Source organism: Phasianus colchicus, chromosome 16 (assembly GCF_987193195.1).
Source record: "Phasianus colchicus chromosome 16, bPhaCol1.hap1.1, whole genome shotgun sequence".
Classification (NCBI taxonomy): domain Eukaryota; kingdom Metazoa; phylum Chordata; class Aves; order Galliformes; family Phasianidae; genus Phasianus; species Phasianus colchicus.
The window spans coordinates 4,858,279-4,873,658 of record NC_143451.1 but is presented as its reverse complement, the minus strand read 5'-3'; the positions used below and the strand labels follow the sequence as shown (position 1 = coordinate 4,873,658).

At 36.4% G+C, this 15,380-nt stretch overlaps 1 long non-coding RNA gene across 1 annotated transcript in view; it reads right to left on the bottom strand.

Moving 5' to 3' along the window:
• Positions 1-15,380, bottom strand: part of LOC149915737 (uncharacterized) — an 87,920-nt gene that overhangs the window by 6,635 nt on the left and 65,905 nt on the right. The window contains exon 2 of the long non-coding RNA XR_016471578.1: positions 12,885-13,007. This is a non-coding gene — a long non-coding RNA (uncharacterized LOC149915737). The remainder of the gene's footprint in view (positions 1-12,884; positions 13,008-15,380) is intronic.

Genomic DNA, 15,380 nt, shown 5'->3' with positions numbered 1-15,380 from the left:
CCTGAAATGTCTGTGAAACAGCAAGTGAAAGGCCATGATATACTGTGCTACAACAGTGCACGTACAAATCCTCTTTGTATTCTGTGTTAGGTAGGTTGCTCTGAAAGTAATGCCTCCTATTTATTTCCATGGAAATTACAACAGAAGCAAGGAGCACAATAACACTAGTTGAGAGAGCAGATTCTCAGCTACAAACCACTGTTTTTCAACACATTAGCTATGCATTTGCATCAGTGATGAACAAGAGCCTGCCTGCTTATAAAAATCTGCACTAGTAGAGGTGACCCACTGTCCATATCACTGCTGCTGAAGCACACCACCACTGCCTCACTGTGCTCACACCCACTCCTTGGTCTACATAAACATCTATCAAGCATCAATGAATGTAAGTGGGTGCACTTCTTCCCTATGGAGGAATTCAATGACATACCTTTGTCTAAATGCACTTCCATATCAGACACCATTCTGTCAGGCTGCCCCTCTGCTGCCATCTGTTGCCCAGCAAGAAAATGCAATGGAATATTGATGGGAGGGAAGATTCAACCTCTACCGCCATCCCACCGACATCTACTTCTAACATTGGGGGACAACATAATAAAACAGGAGGCATTACTTTCAGAGAAACTCTCTTAAGTCAAAGAATTCCAGTGTTTTTAACAAAAGGATCATCTTACTAGAACACCAGACTTTACTACAGTAAATGAACAACAGTTTGATGTGAATAAGGTTTGTTGACATTTTTGGTTCTTGTCATCTTTGTTGCTGGAATAGAATTAATTTTCTTCATAGAGCTTTGTACAATGCAGTGCTTTGGATCTGCTCGTTAACAGTTTACACCTCCTCTAAGGATTGCATTTGTGAGACGCAAGGAAAAAATACTGCTATAAGTTTTAAAGGAGTTAAAAATTATGTTTATTTTACTACAGCATGTTAATAATAGAAAGACCCGTTTGAAAGTAACAGAGCAGAAAAATAAGGCTAGATCTTGTCTCAGGTCATATAAACCATCACTTAAAGACTATCAGTGTATTGTGGTTGTTAGAGGCAGTGACACAAAACTAATTTATGGTGGCCATGCAGAAGGCATCCAGCTGGATAAAAACTCCCCGAGAATCAATGACAAAAGAGTCACCTCTGTTGGGTTTTCACTGCCAACTGAGACAGCTTCAGTATGCACTGCTTATCCAGCCACTAACCTCTGTCAAAAAGAAGGTTTGGAAAACGTATTAAGCCTCAAATTATATAGCATCATAGATAAATATTCCGTGATGCTACATTTTTAAAGGATAAGATTAGGTGCTGGCTAAAATGAGACTGAGATTCATTAAATCATGCATTACATCAGCTACTGTAATATCCCTCAGCCATTCTAATATCTGTCTGCTGGTAGAGTATTCTTACTGGTTTAACTTGCTTTTAGATTTACATAAAAAACAGAGTGGTGGGAGATTACTTAGGAGAAAGGCGTACTATATGGAAACAAGAGATGAAATAGCTGCTGGCTCATACAGGGAAAAAGGAGCCCAATTTGTTAACACTGTGGTGTGAGAATCTGATCAGTTTGACCCAATACTTCTTTTCAGAAGGTCCACAGGTGACTCTTCTCGTACAGAACTGGCATTCCTTTTTGTTCATATACATACCTGTCCTTCAAGGGAGGAAAGAAGGCAGACAAGGAAGAAAGATGACAGACAGAAAGGGAGAGGCAACAAGAGGCTGGGAATTGGTGGGTCCTCCCAGACTGGAGCCTTCATTCTTATTAGCTTTTCATTTGTTCACTCCTTTACAAAACAGATTGCACACCTTTGTTTTAAAGGTGGGCAGCTGGAAACAGAATAACTCGCTAACAACACAGAAGGGCAAACATTAGATATATATAGTCATGTAAAGTACTTCTTCAAATAACCTACATCATAATATAGAGGAAAAAAATTCTTGTAAGATATATTTTGTCAATATTTCAGCAAGGTTCACATTTCTAGTAATGGCTGGAAGTTGGATAAAATTTATTCATGTCACATTCTTCCAATATATATTCTACACGCTTTCATAATAATAAATGCACTTTGCAGGCACACTGCTATACAAAGATGCACAATGTGCAATTTAATCCTTTAAAAGCTAAATCTCTATCATGACTATGAACTGCTTATTCATTCTTATAAATATATAGGTAAATTATTACTTCACTTTTTTCATTATTCATATTTAAATAATTTATCTTTGATTTCTGCCATGGATGTTAAAAGATCCAAGGAAAAAAAAAAACAGTGAGGGACTTCAAAATCCTGTATTCAGTAGTGAATGCTGCCTATATACTTCCCTGTTGTCCTTCCCATCTATTACCAGATTCAACTACAGGTCAGCTTTAGCTTTCCTAACCATAACCTGGAAAGGCTCTACACGTCTGCATCACTTACCTCTGCTTGCACCTCTTGTACCTTTCCTTTTAATGTCTGAAATAAGATGTGCAGACATGCAGAACAATGACCAAGCTCAGGCAGCAGCCAAACTCCCACTGCATGGCCCATGGAGCTCTCACACCACAGCACAGCTTAGAGAGGAAAGGATATCAAAGTCATGAAATATTTGATTTCCGAATTCATTTCAGTTAGTTTGTGTTTAGGATCAAATTCTACATATAGACAAAGTATTAAATTCATCCACTGAGCTCCCGGCAGAGCCACCATTTGGCATCGCATGGACAAAAGTTTATCTATTTCCCTGGGTGTCTTTAAGAGTTGGTTTTGGCAAGATCTCCTTTTCATTGGAAGCTTTTCCTGCCCTTTGTGGTTACTTTACCTTTGTAACTTTCTTAACTAGAAATGCTCATTTACATTTACACCTTACTGGGAGTAAGCCAGCAGCTGTGCAGGAAGCAGCCATTTAATGAAAAAAACATCTGAGCAGCCTTTTGAATTATGATGAAACAATGCTGATGAGCTTTATTTTCTATCTTTGAAGCTTTTACTTGCTTTGACATATTTAAATATGTCTTCATTCATTTAAATATTTTATTTCTCTAGCACACAGTGCCAACTGTACACAAGCACAAAACATCCACGTAAGCAGAAATATTGACACACCACATTTTAAATGAAATAAGGTATTAACTTGGAGGAATTTTTATGCATTGTTTTCTCAAATACCTCTATTTCACCATGCCCTAAACAAAAGAAAAAAGCTTAAGAACAGCCATTTGCCTTCCAAGTTTCCCAAACGACTGAGTTCTTTCTTTTACTACAGAAATATATTCTCAAATCCGCATTAAAACACAGGATGCAACTTATATTAATTGATGGGCGACATAGAGAACAATATTCCAGCTATCAATTCAATTTCATGACATTGCTTATGGAAAAAAATGCTATATGTCTTTCCACACAAATACGAAGGTCAAATGGTATTAATTAGAACAGCTACACAATTCACTGAAATTGAATGGATATTCTCAAGCAGTTCCTTGATTGAGGGCTAATGCCTCATTAATCTTAAACATACCAACCCGAGAGCATCAGTAAAGTCAAACAGAATTATGACTGACATAACAGCAAACACAGCTTGCTGCATGCAGAAATTCATGTTAGAAATCCTTCAGAAATATCTTCTGACACCTTAACAGAATCAGGTACAAGAATTATGTACAAATGCACACTAAATCTGTAGCTTGTACAGTTTATTACGCAATTATTTGCTAAATTTTACTCCTACATATCGGGGCTGAGAAGTGACTGCTTTTTTACTCTTGGGAAAGAAGAAATAGTGTATCATTGCTAGTGATAGAGAAGAGCGAAGTGTTAATATATAGGTAGAGCAACATTCCTGCTCTGATAAGACAGAGAAATCACTTCAATATTCATTTCCTCCCGTCAGATACTTGGTCACGGCTACTGTCATAACACATACCACTTTTCATAGCACTAAATTGTTTCTGTTTATTTTCTATTATCACAGCATACTATAAATGCCCGTGAACATGATGATTATTCTAGTTTGCAGCATGCAATCACAACTGTTTTTCAAGGTAATGTTGGAAAGAAGCCTAAAACAACAATTACAATAATCTCTTATAAATATCAAGAAGATAAACTAATACGATGCTATAGAGAGAAATCAAGTTTTTACAATTGATTTGAAGGAAGCATCCTGCTAGACAAATGCTGAAAATATTTAGGAGCAAATATTAAAAATAGAAATGCGTCACAAATATTTTTGCACGTTATGGCTGAGTTTTGTGCAAGGAATTTTATGCTTTGTCACATCACTTTCAAATACAAGTTACACGTTAGGGAACTGAACCCAGATACAGACTGCTAGATATATCTGAATAGACAACAGATGTAGTCTGATAGGTAAAACAAGGCTGTTTAGGTACTGCTCTAGACTTAGCTGACTTAAATAACACCCATGCTACCTCGCTGTGTGCTGTAATTAAATACCTAAGATGAAACTTGCTTAGCTTACCATCTACAAAGGAATATGCATTTGATGACTCAGTATGTTCCAGCAATTGAAGCTTGCAAGCTATGAATTTCCCAGTCACTGCACACTTTCAGCTGATTTGCAGGCCTGGAAGATAAGTCATTTTTATAAACACATCCAATCGGATTTCGTTCAATATGCCAGGCAAATTGAAGGTAGACAAATATATTCAGAACAGGCATTTGAAATGAAATTCACACGTGAAATCAATCTAGGAACCAAAAAAAAAAAAAAAAAAAAAAAGCATTGGTGACTCATCTGAATATCAGAACATCAAGAACTAAGAAAGAGGAAGACTGGAAATAACTGAATCCTGAGAAGAGCATGACATGAGAGTACAAACAGCTAAAGGATTTCTCCTATCTTGCCTGGCACGTAGGACAAGTAGGAAGGAAAACAACAACAAAAAAAAAAACCACAAAAAAAACATCAAAGCCTTAATAGTGCAGATGGACACCCAGGAAGGGGTAAGAAATAAAAAAGCCTTTGTGCAAATGCTTACAATGTTTTCACAACAATTTCCTGTAATTTTCCCAATTGTCCCCCAAAATTTTGAATAATATGAGAGCGAAAATAGATGAGAAAAGTATTCACTATATTTCTAAGATATGTAATCATTGAAATATAGTACATATATATGAGATATGTTAAATAGCATCATGGTTTAGATTCTTTTCAGAGGACTGTTCCTGAGATTCAGCCTTGCTCTAACACACTTGCCATCTGTTCCATACAATGATCACATCTTCTCCTATCATTGAATGGCAAAAATGACTTTATAATAAAACCTACCTAGCAGGATGCCCTAACAGGAAAATGACAAAAAGCCCTCCTAGGAAAAAACGCCTTCACATTAGACAGACCATTCTGGTACCTGGATAGGTGCCTCCTTCATAAATTCAAAATATGACCACAAAGACAGATTTCCAAAGATGGAGCCTTACTTTAGATCCAGGGACACAGAGCAGTCCTCAGGGTTAAAAGATACAGCTGTCCTTGCTAAACTTCTGAGTGTTAGCATTCAGCCCTAAATCCTCCTCCTGTACTCAGAAAAGACATCTCCTCCAAAAAGGTGAATATTAACTCATACGCGTCATTTCTTCAGTTCTTGTTTTGACAGATTTATGAGCCCATTAACTGCAAAGAAAATAACTGAATGTGAAAAAAAGCCTGAATACTTCTAGCTGAAAATCATTCTACTAAATAAAAGTGAGCTCTGACTGACTGAAGCTTGAGATTATGTTATTTCTTTCTGATTTAAAAAAAGGAAAACTGAAAATTACAAACGGAGGTCAGGCAGAGAAGAGTAATGGAGCCACACCTGTAGACGTCTTCATGTGGCAGAGAAGGAAGATGTCTCCAGTTAATGGTTATGGTGGGTGACAATGGCCAGCCTCAAGACATCCCCCAGCTGCTCTATCATTCCTCAGCAGGACAGCTGGAGATGGCTGGGACATCTGAGTTACTGTTTTTGTCTTCCCAGTAACATATAAGGCAAAGATTCGCTTTCTTGGAAATGGGTAAACATCTGCCTGCTCGTGTGAAAGAGTGAATGAATTGCTTATCTTGCTTTGCTAGCAAGTGGCACTTTGCTCAACTTAACTTTCTTTACTTTGACTCACGCGTTGGATTTTCTTTGCTTTTGTCCTCCCAGTCTTCTCCCCCATCCTTCTGTGGGGAGTGAGCAAGCAGCTGGGTTGGAGCTGAGAAGCCAGCTGGGATCAATGCACTAAACAGTTCTGCTCAGATCTCTGAAGAAACAGGCTCTTCTGTCTAATGTTCCGATGCCTCATCTTCTTCCTTTCACTACCATCCATCACTTTTTTGTTTTCTTTTTTATTATTTTTGTTACCGTACTTGAGAGCTAGAAAATACAGCACCGTCAGTTTAAATGCAGGCTAACTTGCACAGATCTGACCTTCACCATCAATTCACTCACTTAATGTAAATGCAGATTCTCTGTGAAACCACTTATTTCGGTCGCTCTTCCTCCTACCCTGCTCTGGCATATTGCTAATGTCCCTCATTCTTCTGTTAGCCACCACAGAGTGTGCCTTTTTTGCATTAAGGAGCTCTTAGGCGGACCTGGCACAATTTTAGCACTGAGCAGTAATATTATTCTCCGAAGTGTTCTTCCATTTTCTTTATTTCTTCTTTGCACTTCTTCAAGAAAACAAAGGAACTGCAGGGCAGTGATGAATGAGGACCGAAATTTTAATTCTCATTCTTAGTTTTCGAATGATTTTATTCCACTGGAGGAAAGCTCTCAAGTTATATACAGAATTAAAGGCAAGCTATATTTCAATTACAAAATGAGACATTTTGCTGAAAGGAAAAGCATCCATCGAGATGCAAAATTCCTTTTAGATACTTTCTTTTATTACTTCACTATTTATAATCCAAAACTCAAGGGAAGTACTATCACATATCAATTTGGACCACTGAATCAAGTTATCAGAGTAACCTAATTTAATCTCTGGCTGAGGAGGACATTTCATTGAAAGATCACTGATCTCCAATGGTTTAACTTGGATTAGTCCATTAAAGAAAGAAAATTAACCGATCACATTTTGGGAAGTTCCTAAAATATCTTCATTTTAAATAATTTTTTAAAACCCTAATTGATTTGAATATTAAGAAATATTTTACAGCTTGAACGACTTTATAGGACAAGTCTTTATCCAAGACCACTAAATTCACTGTAAAAATAATACTTATCCAATCCATGATATTCTTCAGAGCCCCCACAACAGCCATCACTGCAGTCTCACAGGTTTTTTTATGCTGCCTCTGAAGTCTATTTTTCCTGATGTTGATATAATTCTGTGTTTGACTATTTTGACAAAACCCTAGAACATAAAATACATAAGTTGCTTTGCAAGTAATGCCTCCTATTTATTTCCATGTAAACTACAACAGAAACAAAGGGCAAAATAACACCAGCTGATAGAGCAAATTCTCAGCTACAAACCACTATTTTTCAGCACAGTCACCACCACTAGCTATGCTTTTTCTCCAGTGATAAACAGGAGTCTGCATACCATGCTTGTAAATTTGTACCAGTGTCCCACTGCCACCACTGCTGAAGCACACCACCACTGCCTCACTGTGCTCACATCCACTCTTTGGTCTCTGTAAGTGTTCTACAAGCATCAATGAATGTCAATGGGTGCCATTTTTTCCCCATGGAGAACTATGACGACGCACCTTTGCTTTACACACACTTCCATGTCAGACACCCCCTCTGCTGCCATCTGTCACACAGCATCAAAACATAATAAAATACTGAGGGCAAGGTTCAACCTCTACTGCCATCCCACCAGTATCTGTCTCTGACATCAGGGCCAACACAATAAAATAGGAAACATTATTTTCAGAGGAACTCTCATACCGTAATCTCTACGTGCACTGTAATTTGCACAATCTTATTTTACAGGTTATATGAACACAGACAGACACATCACTACTCTAAAGAGTTTGCATAGTGCAAAAATACACCACCACAGTGTAGAAGCAGTAGTACATTTTCAGCAACCTTAAAACTGCAGAAAATAAAGGTTGGATGTGGGTTCTCAACCTTCTTTAATGAGCTACTATATGCCTTTTAACCTTGATTTAATTCATTATTGATTCAACCAATTGTTTTCAAGGAAATAATTTTGAATTTTACCAAAATTCAGGGAGTTATCAGTGAAAAAAATTTAACTTACATTAATTAACTCCAAAAAAGTTGTTGTAAGTGCTTCACTTCAATATTAAGTGTTAATGGTTGCAATAAGAACCATCACCTTACACAAAAGAACAATTTTGCTATCACTACACTTTTATCCTTCTAGATGGTCTTGTATAAAAACAACAATTTGATAGAGATTATTGAAGCACACAATCTGTAGAAATTTTCTCTAAATTTGACTCACGGCTTTACGTTATGCTTCACATAATGCTATCCTGCTTGGTATCAACAAGAACGCTCTAAATACAACGAAAGACGACACGCATACATAGACATAAAAGGAAGATTAGGCAAGAATCCAGAAAAGCAAAATTCTATACTCCAATGGAATGGATGACTCCATAAATACCATATTAGATAATCAAATGCTAGAGCCAGTCAGTCACTTTGAATACCTTGGCAAAGCTTTCACAAATCATAATGACAACTCTGCAATACTGCAGAGAATATATTTCACACGGACAGCATATAACAGAAAAAAATTACTGAGGTTTTCATTGAGGGCCTCAATGAGGTTAATAAGAAATCCTTTAATCACATAAATCATCTACTACATGTTGCTATAACTGGATCGGTAGTGCAGAAAGGCAACTTCCACCAGTAGCTTGAATTTTTCAACTGATGAGGCCTAAGAAAAAGGAAACATGGATTTCACTGATACCTCATAAACAAGAACTACTACAATGGATTTATTGAGTATTTTAGTACAAGAAAAGTGAAGTTGCCTCAAGGGAAGGAACTCTAGAATTACGATGAGGCCAAATTGGACAACATGTCAAAAAATATACTTTTATGATAAACTTTTCAGGCTTGATTCTCTGGGACTTGCATAACAGAAAACAAAACCATCCAGAGATGGCCAGTGCAGTTTTCTGCGTGCTGACACTTTCTGCTGTTTGCATTTCTTCCTATACTTAGACTCCTGCTACCACATGCAGGGGAAAGAGATTCCCTGGGAGAAGAGCGGGGAAGGAGACATCAGACATCATCTGTGTACTCTGGAGAGGCTTAGAAGCATATGATGGAGGAGGAGATCGAAGGAAGAAGATAAGAGAGGAGCAGAACCATTTGCTAAAAGCAGTAGTTCCACTTCCCCTCCTTCCACTCTCACATTATAGCGAAGGAAGAAAATGAATACATAGAAAAGGGAAAGTAATTGCTTAGTAGGTGGATCCTGTATATTTTCTATGACTGCACTTTTTTTAAGAATCTGATACGTGCATTTGGATGATGTTTTCTAGATGGAGTTATCTGTGTATTATTAACACATACACACCAAAGTAGCTATGCACTATAATCAGTGTAAAAATTGGGTTGAATGGCTGCCAACGTGCAATTAAAAGCATTTTAGTTGACCAAGCTTGCAATTTAAATTCATTTGAAGGCATTCCCACTACATGCTCTGACAGAATTAAAGTCTGTTGCAGATGCTCCTTTGGATGTAAACAGGACAAGCATTTGTTTTCTTGTCTGATTTGTGAGAAGTTGTTTTACTTTGCTGGTACCATAAAACCCAACTAACCAGAATTATTAGAAGTTGATGGAACATTAGACTCTAGACAGTCCCTCCAATGAGTTATTCAGATGGAAGGTAATTGAAACCTGCCTAACTGTGCATGGAATTAAATCTCGTATCATAAAACTGGGGAAAACTCTTATTTTTATCTAGAATATCAACAAGAGTGTAGAAAACCCTTTGCCAGAAAGTAGTGTTTGCTCTCAGGAAGTGATCTTAATAGCTCATCTGCAAAAAAAATAAAAGTGAAAGGTGAAACATTCAGTAGTGGTGCCTTGAGCTACCAGCAATTGTCCTATAAAAGGGTACTGATATTAAACTGACACAAACTCACTCAATTGCTTTCTAGCACATTGATGGCATGTAGTGTCCATAAAGGTGATACAGAGATTCATGGGGAGAATTCCTTCAGGGAAATACGTCTGAAATCACTGTTTCATAGCTTCCAAACCAGTGCAGGAGGTTATAAGCACGTGCTGCTGCATAGTGGGGAAGTCGTGGGCCACACAGAAATCCCCATCTAATTCTATAACTTCTCCTGTAGATGGCTATGTCTAAATAATATTTATCGGTGTTCCCATAGTTATTAAATAAAGTGAAATACCAGCAGAATTAATGTAACAGTTAAACAGAAATTCAGATCCCAGAGACAGGAAGAAAACAGCACTGCTGTTGGTAAAGTGTGACGGTCGAAGCCACCGAGGTGATCTTTTATAGATGAACGATCTTTCTTGCTGTCAAGTGATTTTATGAATGCTCCAGCTGGCACATGATGCTTTGCCCACCTTTGAGCCAGATCATTTTTGAAATACTTAACAAGTTGAAACATAAGTAAACGACAACTCCGCATTTAAACTGACCAGCCTGAAGAAACACACTGAAGCAAACAGTAGTTTACGAAGGCAATCATTTTTTTCTGTGCTTTTAAGAAAAAATGTATTCAACTGGATGAATTCAGTGAAAAGCAGATAGCCCTGCTCTAGTTTTTATTTTTTTATTTCTTGCACTGAAGTGGTGATCCTTTGATAAGAGTGATTGATAGTGTCTGGCTAAGTTTGCTTAATATTTGCTGTGGACACTGCCTTGACTGAGGCACAATCAATCACTTTGAACAGGAAATAAGGGCTAATGCACTAAAACAATATCAGTTATGCACTCAGTTAATCCATCACAATTCTCTTGTGGAGTGTTGGGAAGTAGTCTTTTGACTTAAAATCAATCTTTGAACTTCTTTTATTAAAAAAAAAAGGAAGATTTCTTGTTCAACTGTTTGTAAAATATTAAATGTTCTGGAATCAAACTCCTTCCCCATACATGTAGGCATGCAGACTAGGAAATCTGAGATGAGCTACATTTGCTGTATGAAAATTTGTGAGAGATTTTAAGGTAAAAAAAAACATGTTAAAACCTACAAAGTCTGATACAGCCAAATTTTAGAGCAATGCTTCAATGGAGTTCAAATAAGGCCACATTTTCTATTACATTATGTAGGTTTTAATTCCCATTTTTCACCATAATAAACCTGTTGTTGGTGTTGTTAGTAAAACTGACTGTTCAGTTGTTGTGTATTGGACAAGTGAAGTAGAAAGTCCCATTGTTTCTTGTAGTTCCTCATTATTCATAGATTATCTTGCACACAAAGTAAATAAATATCTTAAACAAGCAAAAATGCATAGAGGATTTCTACATTTAGATTCTAGGTGCTGTTTAAATACCTGGCCCAGAAGGATAAAGCTCTTGTTTATCACAAATTCAGCATTACAATGAGGGGAAAAGAAAAAGAAAAGAAAGACAAAAACACAACATAAACCTCTCCATTTGTGAACCAGAAAACATACAACAGATTTGAATTATTTTCATAAATCATTTCGTTTCTTATATATGGTTGATTAATCTTTGAAAAAGAACACCAGGAATGTTTAAACCCTGATGATGAGCATTCACTGCAAGCAGGAAGCTATAGGTAAAAGTCATCTCAAGGACAGATATGCTTCTGCAAAATTTGTTAGAGTGTTACTATCTGGTTTTGGACAGAGACAATCAAATAGCTTAAATTAATGATCTGGTTATTTCTTCTTCTTCCTTTTTTTTTTTTTTTTTGTCTTTTAAATTAAAAGTTCCATAAATAATAATATCATTAGTTCCCCTTCCTCCTCTTTTATAGAATTTCTGTTGTAAAAAGGGAGCATTTAAAAATTTCTAATTAATTCCAAAGCAGAGACACGCATCAACATCTCTACAGTAGCGGGCAATGAGGTAACACTGGCCCATGCAGCAGCAGAAGAAATCTTCACATTACTGGAACATTACTTATTTCTTTTAAGACTTCAGGATATGTATGGTAACTGAAGACTTACCTGTCCATACTACTGTCTGCTTTCAAAATCATGTCTGTTAATCATGACCGTGACGTAATAAATTCAGTAATTCTCTTTCATTCATATCTATTTCCTTTAAACTACCTACCTGCCTGTTGCTAGTCATCAATGGGAAACTCAAGTTTTCCTTGCTTTTTTGTTAGATTTTGAGTTGAAGGACATAATATTGGAGAGTTTTTGCAGTTAGTTTTCTTCGGTCACGTACTGTTAAGCCAGATAATTATTTTATGCTATAGCAATTAGAGGCATTTGAGAATGATTTTTATTTTGGTTCTATTTACTTTTCTTCTAAATAACGTGTTGTCAATAGCCCACTGACTTCATTGAGCTACACATTCCATGAGATAATCGGCAGTTGTGAATGGATTTGTGTATTGTTTTGTATAAGTTGATCGGCTAAGCAACATCAATGGAGCTCATGAACACTGACAGATTTGGAGGAGACAACTATAATGAAATTGAGAAATATCACATATCTTAAGAGTCAACGTCAAATCAGAAATGCATTTTCAGTTATGCATAAATAATTCCGAAAATACAAATATTAAACACCAAATGTACAGGAAATTAAATATTTTTATTAACTCACTGAACGTGCACAGGATAAAGATTAAAGACTTAAATTTTTCTTTTACTGTATCACTGCTATTCTTGTCAATTTAACACAATTGCTTTATTGTTCAAACTTGAGGTGCCATAGGACATGCATTTAATCTTGTCTTAGAGGAGACTTCTTTATGCCAGTAATCAAATGTTAGGCTTTATGTCAACTTACTGTTTGTCTACGCCACGCACTACCATTAGCTGTGCCCATAACAATGGCTTCTTTTGTGACACAGATGTCACTCTCTCCTCGAGGAGTTTGTCCAAGGCCAACAATTCACTTCAAATGGTTATTCTGAAAACGACAAGAATTGAAGTGCTTTGAAATACTATTACCATAGGACAGAAATGTTGTACTGATTTATCTATGTGCACTTTCATCCATACCCCCATCTCTTTATATCTGAATAGAATTCAGCCACGATCATGGATTTACAGCTGTGACCAGAAGAGAATTCACAAGACGGTAATGGGAAAAGGAACCTTTCATTCTATCATATAATTAATATCCTTACTATTATTTAACATCATTGTATGGTATTTGGTGATATTTCATTTTTATTCTATGATTGATACCAAAAGTTTCATCTCTCTCTTTGTACATCCAGAAATGAAGCCACAAAAAGTATATTTACTCTATGTCCTTCACCTTATATAGTAACATTGGTCTGAACGTAACATCAGGCCTAAGAGCTCCAATGCTGAAAAGGACCATTGGTTAAAGAATTCCATTTTCAGCTCTGCCCAAGGGGAAAAAACTGCCTGACTGCTTTTGTTCTTAACATAATATCTAGTCAGTGTTTTTCCCTACCACACATAATTTGGGCAGACAGGTAGCTTCAGAACAACCTCATTCAAGATGGTGATGAGATTTGAGAATACAGAGAGCTGGAGTTTTACATGTATTGCTCAATAAACATTTAGTGATTTTCAGTGCATTTAAAATAAATTAATGCAAAATAATATTAAACATACATGTTTGCTTTACACAATGTAATAAAATTATGTATAATAATGCATAACTTCTCAGTGCTGCTAGAATTTCATTTTATAACATACTAAGAATGACGAGAGAAAAGATTACTATTCATAGAATGCCAAGCAATGAATACCACATGCAATGAATATATTGGTACTCCTATTGTCAAAATGAAACACTGTCCGAAAAAGCTTTTGCACAATGTAGACTTTAATGCAATTTAATGAAATTTCAAAATCAATATTATCAGTACAGATCCTCAAAACAAATTATTTTTACCTCTTGAAAGAAAGGATGAGAGAGCTTTTTAATTATAACACCTATATCGTTAGGTATGGATATAAAACACATGACTTTTCCCATATTGGTATAATAACTCCTTCGAGCCCCTCTCTCCCCACTCCCATATAGACATACATTATTCAGCATGTTAGAGACCATCTGGAACTTGCTCCTGAAATAGCTCAGGACTTGATGACCTTCCAGATATGCTGCAAAAACCATTTGTTTGACAAGGGTTTGGGGGAAGGTTGAGGGTGTGTTGTTCCTGAAAGGATTAAACAGGCTATTTTACAGTTTTGATTAATGCCCGATTTAATTTACTATTTGCATGTGACTGTTTTTGATGCTAAAAGGTCAACCACTTTTACTGTTGAGCTTAATGACTGCTTGCGGTGTTTACTGCTTAAATATAAATATATACATGAACAGTCACTGGCACCAGGCCTGATTAATGCCCATTAAAGTCAATGAGAAGACTCTCATTGCTGAAGGTGATGGACTTTTTGTAGCACAGTACCTTTCCTCTTAAAAGTGAGCAATACTTGCACAGAGCAGTTGTAACTGCACACCTGCAGTTCACTTTTAGGACAGCTAAGTGAAAGGCAGATTGAAGTCTAGCTAAATGCTGGTTTCTACCATGTGATAAGTGATATATATATAAATAATGCATGCTCTGAAGATCCACAGCTTGTGTAAGCACCTGAGGAATAAAATCATAAGCACAACTACATATAATTAATGATAGGCAACTGCAAAATATTCATTCTGCTTTTTTTTTTTTTTTAAACATTTCCTTATAGTTTTTCATGCTTTTACGAGCAGAGTTTAGAATCTATTTATATCCTTTGTGGCAACAACAAAACTTTTGAATATGGTGTAAAGAATGATGAAAGATCAATGATGTGGTTAAAAGAACAGTGCACGGAGAAGAGGGTATGTTTATAGTGCTAGAATGAAGTTAATGCTTTGGTTATTTATTAAAAAAAAAAAAAAAATCAAAAAATCCTCAGCATTACATAGTTTTTAATTTACCTGGTGAGAGTTAAATAGTCCAGTCCCTCATATGGCCATAAACAGGGTCAATGGATTGTTATCCCAGCAAATATCACTATAAGCAAAATATACATTTACAGGGAGGAATGGTAGAAATTTAGAAAGGTATTACATAGATGGGCCTTAGAAGAATAATCCATGCAAGCCTATAGAACAATTACATTTCTTTGTATCACTCAAGTCAGGTATTTGCATTTGGAGGCACAGAAAAACGTTGTGCACTTCTCCCCTCGCACCAAAAATAATTTCTGTGGGGTAGGAAACAAAGAAGATTCTGTATTAAACTGGAATAACAAAACACAAAGAAAGTGAATGAATGAGTGAATGAGGAGTGCGTTCTTTACTGAGATGATG